Here is a 17,573-nt window from a genome sequence, read left to right on the forward strand (position 1 = left end):
AAGAAAAATCAAACAAGTTGGCAGAAAAATCAATGTCCAGGAAAAATATTAAAAAAAAGTAAAAGGGAAGTGTGCTTGTTATTTTGGCTCAAAATTTGTTCTATAATTAGTGCTTATTTTAGACTAGTTCTGAAATTTCAATTGAAAAGTAGTGTGAAAACAAGTACCAAAACTAGAGGTTTCTTGAGTTTTTTTTTTAAAGTTTTTTTACTTTACTCTAGAGCCATTCTAGGTTTCTCTTTGAGTCCTAGCTTGCTTTATATGTTTTTCATTGCTTTAATTGTTGAATAGTCCTTGAAAATTTGTCTTGTTAAAACTCTATTGGTTTAGCTTTTATTTCATTTTTGGTCTTTGGTTATTGCTTGTCTCTTTGATTCCTTGTTTGTGAGTTGCCATATAGGGAATTGGAAAGGAGGATTGGTGCCATCCATTGAAGAATTGAGTCAAGAAACAAGGGTCCAACCACCTTAAGAGCTATTGGACTAAGAAGCACTCCAAATTGAGTGAAACACCAAAGAGAGAACAGCCACCAAAACTGAGAACTTTTTTTTTGTAATTTTGTAATTGGCAATTTACTTGTAGTTGGACACTTGTATGTTTACCTTCATTGCTTTCAAATTTTGTAACTAAAAGGTCTTTCATTCGAAGTAAGTTGGGAGTATCCAATAGGTCACCCTACTTCCATTTGTGTGTAATAATTTTAGGCAATTTTCCCTTAGGATAGTGAGTGTTTGTTAGGAACCTTAAATGTGGTCATGCGAACACACTTTTGATCCACCTAGTTTACATTTCTTGCTTACCTTCATAGCTTATTTACTTTACTAGTCACGTCTAGTTTATCTTGTTATTGCATAATACTTTCTTCTTGCTTATCTTGAGTTCTTTTGAACCCTAGCTTTTACCTTTTGCAAATCCCTAACAAGAAAGAACCACAACTTAGGAACCAACATGAGTCATCATTCATCTAGTGTTAATGGTGAGGGTAATAATCATAAGGACCCTCTATCTAGAATATTAGATGAGTTGAGTTCCCTCAAGTTATGGAAAGAAAAACTAGAAAGAAAAGAAAAAGGAAAAAAGAGGGTATAAATAAGTCAAGATGAGAGGGAACAAATATGAGAAGAAGAAAGAAGAAAAATACGAAAAGAGTTAAGAAAAGAAAAACATGCCTCCTGTAGTAGTCATGACTCATGCAAGAGCCTAAGTGAAGAACTTAGTGCCTATTATAGAGAAATGTTGGATCAAGTGACCTCGAAATAATTAAGAAGGGGGGGTTGAATTAATTATGAATATGTCTTGACTAATTCAAAATTTTCCTTCTTAATGTTATTAGATTCAATTAGGCTTTACTGCTAAGTTATGAGAAAGTAAAGAACAGAAACAATAACTTAGACAAAAGTAAAGCGAAAATAAAAAGTACACAGCGGAAAAGTAAAGAGTGTAGGGAAGAAGAAAACAAACACAAGTTTTTATACTGGTTCGGCAACAACCCGTGCCTACATCCAGTCCCCAAGCAACCACCGGTTCTTGAGATTTCCAATAACCTTGTAAAATCTTTTACAAGCAAAGATCCACAAGGGATGTACCCTCCCTTGTTCTCTTTGAACAACCAAGTGGATGTACCCTCCACTTGAACTGATCCACAAGAGATGTACCTTCTCTTGTTCTCAGTATTACAACCCAAGTAGATGTACGCTCTACTTGTACCACAAAGGATGTACCCTCCAATGTGTTAAGACAAAGAATTCTTAGGCGGTTAGTCCCTTGAATCTTTGTAAGGGGAAACAAAAGATATCTCAGGCGGTTAGTCCTTTGAAATCTTTTGTTTAAAGGGAAGATGATCGAGGCCGTACCCGAATCAAATAAATCTTAAAATGTAGTAACTAGGAAGTGATCCTAGGTCGTTTCTCAACGAGCAATGATACACCAAATGTTCATAATAGATAGTAGGAAATAACAACAAATTTGGGGGGGGGGGGTTGTTTGCTTTTGTAAATTAAACAACGAGTAAAATTGAATTAGAATTTATCAGAATTAAAATACGTTGCTTCCCCTTGATTCACAAGCAAGTCTCTTATCCTAGGTTGCGAGAATTTATCCTTTATCAGTTCAACCACTTAATCCAACCCTAAATTAAATTACTAAGTGAAATTTAACATAAAGCATTCATTATGTGATTAAGCATCACACACACCAATTACTCATAAACGATCATTAAGCATGAACGTAAATTAAGCGCAGAGACAATTAATCAAGCACTAAGCATGCATGAATTAATAGCAACAAATTCAGAGTAATTAGTGAAGAGGAAAAACTGAACAAAATTTATCAGTAATAATAGAACCTCATAGAGAACTGTGCTTGATCCTCAAGAGAAAACAACGCTGCAGACTTAGCCTTCCATTAATCAAATAGAGAACAAAATTTTATTGATAAAACTAAAAGTCTGAACTGGAATTGTAAAAAACGAAAATAAAAGAGAAAGAGAAGAGAGACTAAAACTAAAAACAAAAAATAGAAGAGAGAGAGAGAGGAGAGAGAGAGAGCGAGAGAGCTAAACTAGAACCTTGGTGCTGTTATATAGTTTTTCAGCCCCAAAGCTTACAAATCTCTTTTAAATCCAAGTTCATAAATAAAATAAATTCAAATCTAGATAAGATAAGATAAGATCTAGATTAAATAATATCTAGATGAGATCAAATCTAAAAAATATCTATATAAGATAAAGATAAGATCTAATTTTGTAGAATAAAATAGTTTGCCCTCTTCAAGTCCAAGTCCAATTCTGGATTCAAGCCCAATGCTTCATTAATTCCTGAAATTAGATTAAAAATATCAAATTAGCTTAATGGGCCCAAATAATAAAACTTCCTAATTAATTTGACAATTAAGATAATCAGTACTTAAAATGGTGCAAAAAGGGTTAAGAAATAGGAGAAAATAATGGTACATCAAAATCCCCCATACGTAGCCTTTTGCACTCCTGGGCAAAATGAAATAAAGAACAAAATCCAAGGATATCAAAGAGAGACAGACAAAACATTTACATATTTCTCAATGAACATCAAGGAATGAAAGGAATGGGTAACATATAACATGAAGAGATCCAAAGAGTCAAGACATTCGTGAAAATCATCCAAGCAACCCAATCATGGCAAAATAGTTAATCAGCTCAATAATGAAAATGATTAAGCCTCACAAGATATACACTCTATCTCTCAAGTGTCTAGGCTACTGTTTACTCTCGAAGCACCCATGAAAACAAACACCACATAGACTTGGCAAAATTCTAAAATTGACAAACAACTTGACAACACATGCATATGAGGATCAAAAGGTATTTAAAGGTTGTAATGGGGCCAAGGACAAGGTAGGGAAAAAAAATATGGAATAAGTAGCTAAATCCCAAAGGAATAGAGGAGCAATGGGGAATAAGTGGAAATTAAGCACAAGTAGTAAACCCAAACCCTCTAATATCAACAAAATCAATCAAGGCTCCCAAATCAAGTCCTCATAACAAGACCTCATTTATTCAACTAAACTTCTTTTCTTCTTCTTTTTTTTTTTTGAACAGTACGAATTTGCAGCAATTGAATTTTTATTTTTTTCGATTTTTTTTTTGAATTTTTTGTTTTTTTGTTTTTTTTTAAGAACGAATTTGAAGATTAAAGCAAGAACTAGGCAGTATACAAATACATCAAGCATGGCCAAAAATCATATCTTCCAATGAAACATACCCCCCACACTTATTCCCAGCTTATTCCCAAAACAATTCCAAAGCTCCAAAATTCCTTAAGGGTAAGGTGATATCATGGTTTTTCACTTAAGGCTTGTAATGAGCTTCAAAACAAAGAAAGGGGAACATAGGCTCAAAGGGGCTATCAAAGGAATTAATTCAAGGTAAGTCCATTTGGCTAGAAGCTTATAAGAACAAAATTGCCTAAATCATTTCCAAATATGCATGTGAATTAGGAAGCATCAACAAGAATTAAGCCAAGGCTATTGTGCAAGCAATCAATGGGGCAAAAAACACCAAAAGATTATGATGATGGATGGCTCAAATTCTCACAAAGGTAAACTTATCACTTTCAAATTGAGCTTTCAAAACTATCATGACATGTAGAGGAAAAACAAGGATTTCAAATCACAAAATGTCAAGAGACTTTTATTTTCAGAACAATTACCCATTACTTGAACATATCCTATAATTCAAAGACAAACATGCAAATTTAACACAACAAAACTAACAAAATTAAACTAATTTAACACAACTAACAAAACCAAAACCAAAGAACACACTCCCCCCCCCCCCATACTTAAACAACACATTGTCCTCAATGTGGCACAATTAAAAGATTAAAAGCAATTAAACCATCAAATAGAATCAGACAAATGTAATAAAAGTAAAGAAGGAGATAGGAAAGAAAAACTCCGTAAGTCATGGTAGAGGAAGAGTAGGGTGGAGTAAGGAAGTCTCTTCCACCACTACGTCCACTAAAGAAGGGTTTGTGAGGAATGGCTTAAGTTGGTGTCCATTGACCTTGAAGCTCTTTTTTGTGGAGTCGCTTTTGATCTCAACTGTACCATAAGGAAAAACATTAGTAACAACAAAAGGACCAATCCACTTAGACCTCAACTTACCACTCATGAGTCCAAGCTTAGAATTATACAATAACACTTTTTGCCCAACCATGAAGTCCTTCTTAATTATCATGCTATCATGGAACTTCTTGGTCTTTTCTTTGTAGAACTTGGCATTCTCGTAGGCTTCTAGGCGGATCTCATCAGCTTGATCCATAGAGAAGTTGCAAGTCTTCACTGCCCAGTATTCTTTGTGCTCAATCTCCACTGGAAGATGACATGTGTAGAAGCAAAGCTTCATGGTGAATCAAAGGTGATTCAAAGGTGTTTTGATGATAACAATGATGATGACAAAGGTGATGACAAAAAGCTCAAAGATCAATCAAAGAACAACTCAAGTGAATCAAGTACAATTCAAGAGTTCAAGATAAGAATCAAGAAGAATTCAAGACTCAAGAAGAAATTCTAGAGACAAGAATCAAGATTCAAGGTTCAAGATCTCAAGAATCAAGATCAAGATTCAAGACTCAAGATTCAAGAATAAAGAGAAGACTCAATCAAGATAAGTATTAAAAAGTTTTTTAAAACTTTGAATAGCACATGATTTTTTGACAAAACCCTTTACCAAAGAGTTTTTACTCTCTGGTAATTGATTACCAGATTGTTGTAATTGATTACCAGTAGCAAAATGAGTTTGAAAAAGTTTTCAAACTGAATTTACAACGTTCCAATTATTTTCAAAAAACTGTAATCGATTACAATGTTTTGGTAATTGATTACCAGTGCCCTTGAACGTTGAAATTCAAATTCAAATGTGAAGAGTCACATCCTTTCACTTAAAAGCTTTGTGTAATCGATTACACTAATTTGGTAATCGATTACCAGTGACAGTTTTTGAATAAATCAAAAGATGTAACTCTTCAAAAAGGTTTTTGACTTTTTCAAATTGGTTTTAAGTTTTTCTAAAAGTTATAACTCTTCTAAATGGTTGTCTTGACCAGACATGAAGAGTCTATAAAAGCAAGGCTTTGTTTTGCATTTCAAGCATCTTGAACACTTATTCATACAATCCTTTACAAGCCTTGAATCTCTTTGAACTTCTTCTTCTTCTTTGTACCAAAAGCTTTCTAAAGTTTTCTGGTTTTCCAAACCTAGAAATCTTGTGCTATTCATCTTTTCATTCTCTTCTCCGTTTGCCAAAAAGAATTCGCCAAGGACTAACCGCCTAAATTCTTTTTGTGTCTCTCTTCTCCCTTTTCCAAAAGAACGAAGGACTAACCGCCTGAATTCTTTTGTGTCTCCCTTCTCCCTTGTCAAAGAATTCAAAACGACATAGTCTGAGAATTCTTTTGATTCTTCCCATTCCCTAATACAAAAGTGTTCAAAGGACTAACCGCCTGAGAATTCTTTTGTATCCCCATTCACAAAGTATCAAAGGTTTAAGCGCCTGAGATCTTTGTCTTAACACATTGGAGGGTACATCCTTTGTGGTACAAGTAGAGGGTACATCTACTTGGGTTGTTGACTGAGAACAAGATAGGGTACATCTCTTGTGGATCAGTTCTAGTGGAGGGTACATCCACTAGGTTCAAAGAGAACAAGGGAGGGTATATCCCTTGTGGATCTTTGCTTGTAAATGGATTTTTACAAGGTTGAAAGAAATCTCAAGGACCGCAGGTCGCTTGGGGACTGGATGTAGGCACAGGTTATTGCCGAACCAGTATAAAAACTCTTGTGTGTTTGTTTCCTTCTTCCCTACTCTTTTACTTTCCGCTGTGCATTTAATTTCCGCTTTTACTTTCTGATAAGTTTCTCTTCTACTCTTCATTCTCTTAACAATTTAGTAAAATCCTTAGAAGAGTAATTTTTTAATTAGTAAAGGTTTAAGAATAATTAATTCAACCCCCTCTTCTTAATTATTCTGAGGCCACTCGATCCAACAACATGCCTTTCCAAAGACAACCCGATAAGGAGACATTCCTATGGATGCGTTGTAGGCAATCCTATGTGCCCAAAGAGCATCATCTTGTAGAAGCAAAGCTTCATGGTGAATCAAAGGTGATTCAAAGGTGTTTTGATGATAACAATGATGATAACAAAAGATGATGACAAAGGCGATGACAAAAAGCTCAAAGATCAATCAAGAAAAATTCAAGAGTTCAAGATAAGAATCAAGAAGAATTCAAGACTCAAGAAGAAAGTCTAGAGACAAGAATCAAGATTCAAAGTTCAAGATCTCAAGAATCAAGATCAAGATTCAAGACTCAAGATTCATGGATAAAGAGAAGACTCAATCAAGATAAGTATTAAAAAGTTTTTCAAAACTTAGAATAGCACATGAGTTTTTGACAAAACCTTTTACCAAAGAGTTTTTACTCTCTGGTAATCGATTACCAGATTGTTGTAATCGATTACCAGTAGCAAAATTGTTTAGAGAAAGTTTTCAAATTGAATTTACAACGTTCCAATTATTTTTAAAAAGCTGTAATCGATTACAATGTTTTGGTAATCGATTACCAGTGTCTTTGAACGTTGAAATTCAAATACAAATGTGAAGAGTCACATCCTTTCACACAAAATCTTTGTGTAATCGATTACACTAATTTGGTAATCGATTACCAGTGACTGTTTCTGAATAAATCAAAAGATGTAACTCTTCAAAAAGGTTTTGACTTTTTCAAATGGGTTTTAAGTTTTTCTAAAAGTTATAACTCTTCTGAATGGTCTTCTTGACCAGACATAGAGAGTCTATAAAAGCAAGGCTTTGTTTTTCATTTCAACAATCTTGAATACTTTTGCTTTTCCAATGAATCCTTTACAAGCCTTGAAATCTCTTTGAACTTCTTCTTCTTCTTTGTACCAAAAGCTTTCTGAAGTTTTCTAGTTTTCTAAACCTTGAAAACTTGTGCTATTCATCTTTGCATTCTCTTCTCCCTTTGCCAAAAAGAATTCACCAAGGACTAACCGCCTGAATTCATTTTGTGTCTCTCTACTCCCTTTTCCAAAAGAACGAAGGACTAACCGCCTGAATTCTTTTGTGTCTCCCTTCTCCCTTGTCAAAGAATTCAAAACGACATAGTCTGAGAATTCTTTTGATTCTTCCCATTCCCTAATACAAAAGTGTTCAAAGGACTAACCGCCTGAGAATTCTTTTGTATCCCCATTCACAAAGTATCAAAGGTTTAACCGCCTGAGATCTTTGTCTTAACACATTGGAGGATACATCCTTTGTGGTACAAGTACAGGGTACATCTACTTGGGTTTGACTGAGAACAAGAGAGGGTACATCTCTTGTGGATCAGTTCTAGTGGAGGGTACATCCACTAGGTTCAAAGAGAACAAGGGAGGGTACATCCCTTGTGGATCTTTGCTTGTAAATGGATTTTTACAAGGTTGAAAGAAATCTCAAGGACCGCAGGTCGCTTGGGGACTGGATGTAGGCACGGGTTGTTGCCGAACCAGTATAAAAACTCTTGTGTGTTTGTTTCCTTCTTCCCTACTCTTTTACTTTCCGCTGTGCATTTAATTTCCGCTTTTACTTTCTGATAAGTTTCTCTTCTACTCTTCATTCTCTTAACAATTTAGTAAAAGCCTTGAAAGAGTAATTTTTAATTAGTAAAGGTTTAGGAATAATTTATTCAACCCCCCTTCTTAATTATTCTGAAGCCACTCGATCCAACACATCTAGCCTGGTACTCCAATCTTTCCTGCTTGGCTGCACAATCTTCTCTAAAATTCTCTTGATCTCCCTGTTAGAAATTTCTGACTGTCCATTGGTTTGGGGGTGGTATGGTGGATACCCTGTGGACAACCCTATACTTTTTAAGCAAGGCATGCATTGATTTGTTGCAAAAATGGGTTCCTTGATCACTAACGATTGCTTTTGGTACTCCTAACCTACAAAACAGATTAGATCTGACAAAATCTACAACAACCTTAGCATCATTAGTTCTAGTGGGCTTGGCTTCCATCCATTTTGAAACATAATCAACTGCAAGGAGAATGTAAACATAACCAAAAGATACAGGAAAAGGGCCCGTGAAATCTATACACCAGACATCAAACACCTCACAAAATAGCATAGGTTGTTGAGGCATTTGTTGTCGCCATGTAAGTGCACTTCCTGCTCTCTGACACTACTCACAAGTGTTACAAATCTTCCACGCATCTTTAAAGATGGTGGGCCAGTAAAAGCCACAGTCAAGCACTTTGCGAGCTGTCCTTTGAACACCCAGATGACCTCCCGATGCGGAAGAATGACAGAACTACAGGACTGAGTCAGTCTCATGATCTGGAATGCATCGTCTAATGACCTGATCACTGCACAATTTCCACAAGTAAGGGTCATCCCAAATAAAATGCTTAGCATCACTTTTAATTTTATCTTTTTGGGCCTTAGATGCTAAGGGAGGAAAAACAAAAGCAACTAAATAATTGACAATGTTAGCAAACCAGGGAGTAGAAAGAGAATCAGAAATACTATACAATATATATAAATGATTATCCGGGAAATCATCCCGAATGGGTGAGTCCTCATCAGACACATGTTCGATCCAACTCAAATGATCAGCAACTAAATTTTGTGCTCCGCTCCTATCACGGATCTCCAAGTCAAACTCTTGGAGCCAGAGCATTCATCGGATCAACCTAGGCTTCGAATCAGCCTTCTTCAACAAGTACTTTAAAACTGCATGGTCAGTATAAACAATAATGCGAGTACCAAGCAAATAAGAACGAAAATTTTCAAGAGCAAAAACTATGGCTAGTAGCTCTTTCTCAGTAGTAGTATAATTCGCTTGGGCAGCATCTAAAGTCCTAGAAGCATAATATATCACCCTAGGCAATTTATCAATTTTTTGAGCAAAGACAGCCCCCAATGCATAATTGGATGCATCACACATAAGCTCAAAAGGGACTGTCCAGTCAGGTGCCTGGATGATGGCGGTGGTAGCCAGTGCTCTTTTGAGGCAATCAAAAGCCTCTTTGCATTTATCATTTAAGTCAAACTCCACCTTCTTTTGCAACAGATTGGATAGTGGAAGGGCCACTTTGCTAAAATCCTTGATAAAGCGCCTATAAAACCCTGCATGACCAAGAAAAGAATGAACCTCTCGCACGCAAGAGGGGTAAGGCAATTGTGAAATAACATCTATTTTTGCAGGGTCTACCTCTATGCCCCTACTCGAAATGATATGCCCTAAAACTATACCTTGTTCTACCATGAAGTGACATTTTTCAAAATTCAGCACAAGGTTAATTTCAATGCATCTACTAAGAACTCTATCTAGACTATCCAAACATGTATCAAAAGAGGATCCATAAACAGTAAAATCATCCATAAACACCTCTATGCAAGTCTCTAAAAAATCACTGAAAATGCTAAGCATACACCGCTGGAAGGTACCAGGGGCGTTGCATAGGCCAAAGGGCATTCTCCTATAGGCAAAAGTGCCAAAGGGACAGGTGAATGTGGTCTTTTCTTGATCCTCAGGAGCAATATGAATTTGTAAATAACCAGAAAACCCATCGAGAAAATAGTAATGAGATTTACCTGCCAAGCGCTCAAGCATTTGATCAGTGAATGGTAGGGGAAAATGATTTTTTCTGGTTACCTGGTTCAGCCTCCTATAATCAATGCAGACTCGCCAAGTGTTCTGCACTCTTGTGGGGATAAGCTCATCCTTTTCATTCTTGATCACTGTGAGGCCTGTCTTCTTAGGAACCACTTGGATTGGACTCACCCACTGGCTGTTAGAAATGGGGTAGATGATTCCAGCTTGTAAGAGCTTGGTCACTTCCTTTTTCACCACATCTAGAATGACGGGGTAGAGTCGCCACTGTGGCTGCCTCACTGGCTTAGCTCCATCCTTTAAAAGTATCCTATGCATGTAGCTAGATGGGCTAATACCAGGAATGTCTGCTAAAGTCCATCCAATGGCCTTTTTGTGCTTCTTGAGAACTAGCAACAACTTCTCTTCTTGCTTAGCATCAAGGGAGGCAGAGATGATCATTGGAAATTTTTCCTTGTCCTCCAAGTAAGCATATTTGAGGGTTGCTGGTAAGGGCTTCAACTCTGGTGTGGGTGGTGGCTGAACAGTGGGAGGAACCATGGTAGGAGAAGAAGAAGGTTCCTTAGCCTGTACCTCATAAAGCAAGTCAGAAGTAGATGTACTTCCTGCAACATGGTTAGTGCATTTTGACTCTAAAAAATCAACATCAAGAGGTACAACACCCAGAAAATCAGAACCAGATTCAAATTCAGATTCATTCTCAGCATAAAAATCAGACACAAGATCAAATTCAAACTCAGATTCAGATTCAATGCATAAGGAATGACAAGTATGCAGATCAGATAAAAATGGATGTTTCCTACCAGAATCAAAATCAAACATATAATTATCAACAATCTGATCAATTATCTCAGCACAAAAAACAGAATAATCATCAGATGGATGTTTCATGGCATCAAGAATGTTAAAATGAACAACAATATCACCAAATTCCATAGACAATGTGCCAGCATAAACATCTATCTTGGTTCGGGCTGTTTTCATAAATGGCCTGCCTAAAATAATTGGAATTGAACCATGGGAAAATCCCTCTTCCATATTAAGAACATAAAAATCAACAGGAAAAATAAGTTCACCAACCCGAACCAGCACATCCTCTATGAAACCTGCGCGGTAAGCAACACTTCTATTTGCCAAATGAATCACTACATTTGTAGATTGCAAAGGTCCAAGAGATAAAGAATTGAAAATGGACAGAGGCATGACACTAACTGATGCTCCTAGATCTAGCATGGCATTCTCAAATTTACTGTTCCCAATAATGCAAGGTATACAGAAAGTACCTGGGTCCTTACATTTCTCAGGAATGTGAGGAACAGATTTTCCTATCAATGCTGACACATTTCTGCCCATGCTAATCCTTTCATTGCCTTTGAGCTTCCTTTTATGGGTGCACAACTCCTTTAGAAACTTGGCGTATCTTGGAATCTGCTTGATGGCATCTAGCAGAGGTATGTTCACCTCTACTTTCCTGAAGGTCTCCAAGATCTCCTTTTCCACTTCTTCCATTTTTTTGTTTGGAATTGCTCTAGGTGGGAATGGAAGAGGGATAGGAGGCTGCTTTAAGTCAGAATTACTAGAAGAAGGTCCACCTGCATGAAATTTTTTGTTAGGAAGCTTTCTCTTTTGTGCAACTATCTCATCCTCTTTTTCAGGTGTAGAATGAAGCTTGACAGGTTCAGATGCAGGTGCTGCTACTTGTGGAGGCACTTGAATTTGGTTGCCAGACCTTAAGGTGATGGCACTCACATTTTTCGGATTCTGCACAGTTTGTGAAAGCAATTTGTCATAATTGTGGGACTGAGCTTGATTCATCTGAGTAGCCATCTACCCCATTTGATTTGTCAGAATCTGAATGAAGGCACTTGTCTCTTGCTGAAATTGCATATTCTGGATGGTTATTTGCCTCACTAACTCTTCTAAGGAAGGTTGAGGAGGAGCCTCAGTTGCTTGTTGTCTTTGTTGTTGTTGCTACTGCTGCATTGGGGAGGAACATATGGCTTGCTTGGGCCAGCAGCATTCTGAAAAGGAGGGACAAGTTGTTGTTGTTGTGGAGGACTTGTCCTTCACAGGTTTGGATGATTCCTCCAACATGGATTGTATTTGTTGCTTGAAAGATCATAATTATTCTGTTGTTGTTGGTTTTGCTGCTGAGGGGGTCTATTATAAATGTTTGAAACATAAGCTTCAGGTTGCTCATTGACTCCAGATTGCTGCAAAGAAGGACAAATATATGTATGGTGATCTGCAGAAGAACATAGACCACAGACTCTTGCAACAGGTGTAGATTTCTGATTCATGGCAAGCTGAGTTACTAGGTTGACCAAGGCATCAAGTTTTCCTTCAAGCTTTTTATTTTCAGTAGATGAAGATGAATCTGTGGCCACCTCATGGACTCCTCTAAGAACAATAGCATCATTTCTTGCACTGAATTGTTGGGAGTTGGAAGCCATCTTCTCAATCAAATTCCTAGCCTCGGCAAGAGTCATATCACCAAGGGCTCCACCATTGGCAGCATCAATCATACTCCTCTTCATGTTGCTAAGTCCCTCATAGAAATACTACAGAAGGAGTTGCTCAGAAATCTGGTGGTGAGGACAACTTGCACACAATTTCTTGAATCTTTCCCAGTACTCATACAAGCTTTCTCCACTAAGTTGCCTGATGCTTGAAATGTCTTTTCTGATGGCAGTGGTCCTAGATGCAGGGAAGAATTTCTCCAAGAACACCCTCTTAAGGTCATCCCAGCTAAAAATGGACCTGGGAGCAAGGTAGTATAGCCAATCTTTTGCCACTCCCTCCAGAGAATGAGGAAAAGCCTTTAGAAAGATATGATCTTCCTGGACATCAGGGGGCTTCATGGTGGAACAAACAATATGGAACTCCTTAAGATGCTTAAGAGGATCTTCACCTGCAAGACCATGAAACTTGCGCAGCAAATGTATTAGTCCAGTCTTGAGAACATATGGAACACCCTCATCAAGATATTGAATGCACAAGCTTTCATAAGTGAAATCAGGTGCAGCCATCTCCTTAAGATTCCTCTCACGAGGTGGAGGTTGAGCCATGTTCTCAGTATAAAAATTAGTAGTGGAATGTTCAAAATCAGAATCACCCTCAACAGAATGCTCCAAATGCTCACAATGCACAGAATGACCAGGATGCACACTATGTCTAACTAATCTATGAAAGGTTCTATCTATTTCAGGATCAAAGGGTTGTAAATCACCTGGATTGCCCCTAGTCATGCACTATATGCAGCAAATAATGTGTTTCTCAACAAGCACCTAACAAGGGGGTAAAACTACAACTATACTCAAACGATATCAAAATAAGCTGAATTTTGTGAGGAACACCCTAAAATCATGAAAATATAGCACGAAAAATTTCAAACAAAAATTCAAAGCCTAAATATGGAAACAGCCTAAGGAAAGTTTAGAAAAATAGAATAATAAAACTTGGAAAAACAACTTAGTAAACAGGAGAATTTGGCTAGTTAGAGACCTCAACCAAGCTCTAATGGGTTGCCACATTATAGAAAATTTTTTTCTACCCCAAATACATATATAATAATAGTCGATCTGATACCCGGAGCAAAGGTTATGGCTGTTTTAAGTTTTGCTAAAAATAAGTTCTCAAATTTTTTTGAATCTCTCAAATCCAGCCACACCAAGTGTTCCTGGTATTTTTCACACAAAATATGAGTCAAAAGAACTTCCCACACAAAAATTCAGCCAAAAATAACAACCCTAACTATCAAAACAAAAATCGCCAATTAAATTGTAAACAGTCGTCGCTAATGTAATGTTGTGTGAATAGTAACGCAGAATCAGTCTCTAATTCCGTCGCTAAGTACTATTCACAGCAAAACAATAAACTGAAACTGGAAAAGCGCTGAACAAGGGGTATTACTAAATTGCAAAATAGAACAGCAAATAAAACAGAATACCACACTAACACGACACGAACACACTAACACAACACGAACACACTAAACAAAAGAAGTAAACGTAAAACAACTAAACATAAAACACGAATCACTAGCTACTTTGAACCTTTGGCCCACTGCTCCCCGGCAACGGCGCCAAATTTGATCGAGGTCGTACCCGAATCAAATAAATATTAAAATGTAGTAACTAGGAAGTGATCCTAGGTCGTTTCCCAACGAGCAATGATACACCAAATGTTCATAACAGATAGTAGGAAATAGTAACAAATTGGGGGGGGGGGGGGGGGTTGTTTGCTTTTGTAAATTAAACAATGAGTAAAATTGAATTAGAATTTATCAGAATTAAAATATGTTGCTTCCCCTTGATTCACAAGCAAGTCTCTTATCCTAGGTTGCGAGAATTTATCCTTTATTAGTTCAACCACTTAATCCAACCCTAAATTAAATTACTAAGCGAAATTTAGCATAAAGCATTCATTATGTGATTAAGCATCACACACACGAATTACTCATAAACGATCATTAAGCATGAACATAAATTAAGCGCAGAGACAATTAATCAAGCACTAAGCATGCATGAATTAATAGCAACAAATTTAGAGTAATTAGTGAAGAGGAAAAATTCAACAGAATTTATCAGTAATAATAGAACCTCATAGAGAACTGTGCTTGATCCTCAAGAGAAAACAATGTTGCGAACTTAGCCTTCCATTAATCAAATAGAGAACGAAATTTTATTGATAAAACTAAAAGTCTAAACTGGAATTGTAAAAAACGAAAATAAAAGAGAAAGAGAAGAGAGACTAAAACTAAAAATGAAAAATAGAAGAGAGAGAGAGGAGAAAGAGAGCGAGAGAGCTAAACTAGAACCTTGGTGCTGTTATATAGTTTTTCAACCCCAAAGCTTACAAATCTCTTTTAAATCCAAGCCCATAAATAAATTAAATTCAAATCTAGATAAGATAAGATAAGATAAGATAAGATCTAGATTAAATAATATCTAGAGGAGATCAAATCTAAATAATATCTAGATAAGATAAAGATAAGATAAGATCTAATTTTGTAGAATAAAATAGTCTGCCCTCTTCAAGTCCAAGCCCAATTCTAGATTCAAGCCCAATGCTTCATTAATTCTTGAAATTAGATTAAAAACATCAAATTAGCTTAATGGGCCCAAATAATAAAACTACCTAATTAATTTGACTATTAAGATTAATCAGTACTTAAAATGGTGCAAAAAGGGTTAAGAAATAGGAGAAAATAATGGTACATCAGAAGAGGAAGAATCAAAAGAATTCTCAGGCGGTTAGTCCTTTGAAATCTTTTGGCAAGAGGAAGAGGGAATGAAGAAAAAGAATAGCACAAGTTTTTGGCCAATGAACTTTTCTTGAATAAAGAAAGTATTGAACAAAAACTCTTGGAAGAATGCTTTGAATGAATGAAAGAAATCTGAAAGTTCTCTCTATAAAATTCATTCCATGGTCACATATTTATAGCCATTTGATGGCTCTTGAAAAAACAAGTTAAAAGTTGTGACTCTTGGTAATTTCTTCAAAACTAGTCACTTTTTAAAAGTTGTGACTCTTGGCAATTTCTTCAAAACTAGTCACTTTTTAAAAGTTGTGACTCTTTTGAAAACTAGTTACTTTAAAAGTTGTGACTCTTTTGAAAACTAGTCACTTAAAGGTTCTGACTTTTGAAAAAATCTTCAGAAACAAGTCAGTTTAAGAATTGTGACTTTTGGTAATTTATTTTTCAAAATAAGTCACTGGTAATCGATTACCATCATAGTGTAATCGATTACACATCAATAGATGTGACTCTTCATGTTTAAATTTGAAAATTAAAACATTTAGAAACACTGGTAATCGATTACAAGTATTGTGTAATCAATTACACAAATTTGAAATGATTTGAAAATGTTTTATCACAAGTTGTGACTCTTGAAATTTGAAATCTAAAGTTTTAAAACATTGGTAATCGATTACATGATTATGGTAATCGATTACAGCTTTATAAATCAGTTTGAAAAGAATGGTGGCTACTGGTAATCGAGTACTGCCTTATGGTAATCGATTACCAGAGAGTAAAACTCTTTGGTAAAAGATTTTTCTTTTTGAAAAATTCTCTTGATCAAAATTGTGCTATTGAATATTTTGAAAAAAAAAATTATACTTATCTTAATAGTTCTTGAAGTTCTTGCATATCTTGAGTCTTCACTTGAATCTTGATTCTTGATTGAACGACTCTTTGATTCTTGAAACTTGTTTGACTCTTGATTCTTGACTTGAGTCTTTGACATCATCAAAATAAACTCGGAAAGCTTTGTTTCCACAAGAAAGGCATAGGTCACATCCTAGACCTTACTCTCATAAGAGAGAAAAGGAAAGAAAGCCTCAAGAGGCTAACATTAACCCCCCCCATAATTCCATGGGAAGGACAATGTAGAGGCTTATTTAGATTGGGAAATGAAGGTTGAGGAACTCTTTGCTTGACATCATACAGGTGATGAAAGGAAGGTTCCTTTGGCTACCCTTAGCTTCCAAGGGTATACCCTCTATTGGTGGACTTCTCTTGTTAGGGAAAGAAGGATTCATGGGGATCCTTCAGTAGAGTATTGGAATGACTTGAAAGGTGCCCTCAGGAAGAGGCGCATCCCCTCCTACTATGAAAGGGAGCTTATGGACAAGGGAGTATGAGTGTTGAAGAGTATAGGCAACAAATGGAATTACTCCTTTTGAGAGTTGGGCTTAGGGAAGAGGAAAGAACAAGTATTGCTAGGTTCCTTAGTGAACTTAATATGAAAGTGAGGGACAAGGTTAAGCTCCTTCCATATAAAGACCTAGATGACCTAGTCCAACTTTGCATAAGGGTAGAGCAACAACTTAAAAGTAAACCTACTTCAAAATCTTATGGCCCAGGTTAAGGCATCTTAGGGAAAATACCTTCTAAGCCCAAAGATGATACGAAGGATGAGGAAGAACAACTAGAAAAACAAAAGAAAAAGAAAGATAGTAAGGCCTTCTCTTCAAAGGCCAAGGGGAAGTAAAAAGAGGAAAAGGATTCCTCCAAGAAGATTGTTAAGAAGGAAAATCATTTTGCAACAAAGGTGATATCAAAAGAGCACTCCTTCTTAAATAATCCTTCTACCTTCTCATATCAAGGGAAACCTCCCTTAGCATTGCCATACCTCTTGAGCATAAGGTTATTCCTCAAGTAAAGGACTTGTTGGATGAGAGTTTGGTTCGTAAGAGCTTAAACCATTGTGCTTTTTTGGTGCCCAAAATAGGTATTATGAGGCACCAAATCCATATGATAGGTTATATGATGAATGTATTAAGTGGTGCAACCCTCTTTTGTAAAATCACTCATGCATCCAACATCTTCATGATTCATATACATAGGAACTCATTAGGTAGGTTTGTTCTTATTTTTGGTTTCAATACAAACCTAGGTGCTTATATGGAACACCT

The 17,573-nt window shown here is 36.3% G+C and overlaps 1 non-coding gene across 1 annotated transcript; it reads left to right on the forward strand.

Moving 5' to 3' along the window:
• Positions 1–12,734: 12,734 nt before the first annotated feature.
• On the forward strand, positions 12,735–12,841 carry LOC114368483. The gene has a single exon (XR_003657348.1). It is a non-coding gene; the product is annotated as a small nucleolar RNA R71 (small nucleolar RNA).
• The last annotated feature ends 4,732 nt before the right edge of the window (positions 12,842–17,573 follow it).

Source organism: Glycine soja, chromosome 1 (assembly GCF_004193775.1).
Source record: "Glycine soja cultivar W05 chromosome 1, ASM419377v2, whole genome shotgun sequence".
Lineage (NCBI taxonomy): Eukaryota > Viridiplantae > Streptophyta > Magnoliopsida > Fabales > Fabaceae > Glycine > Glycine soja.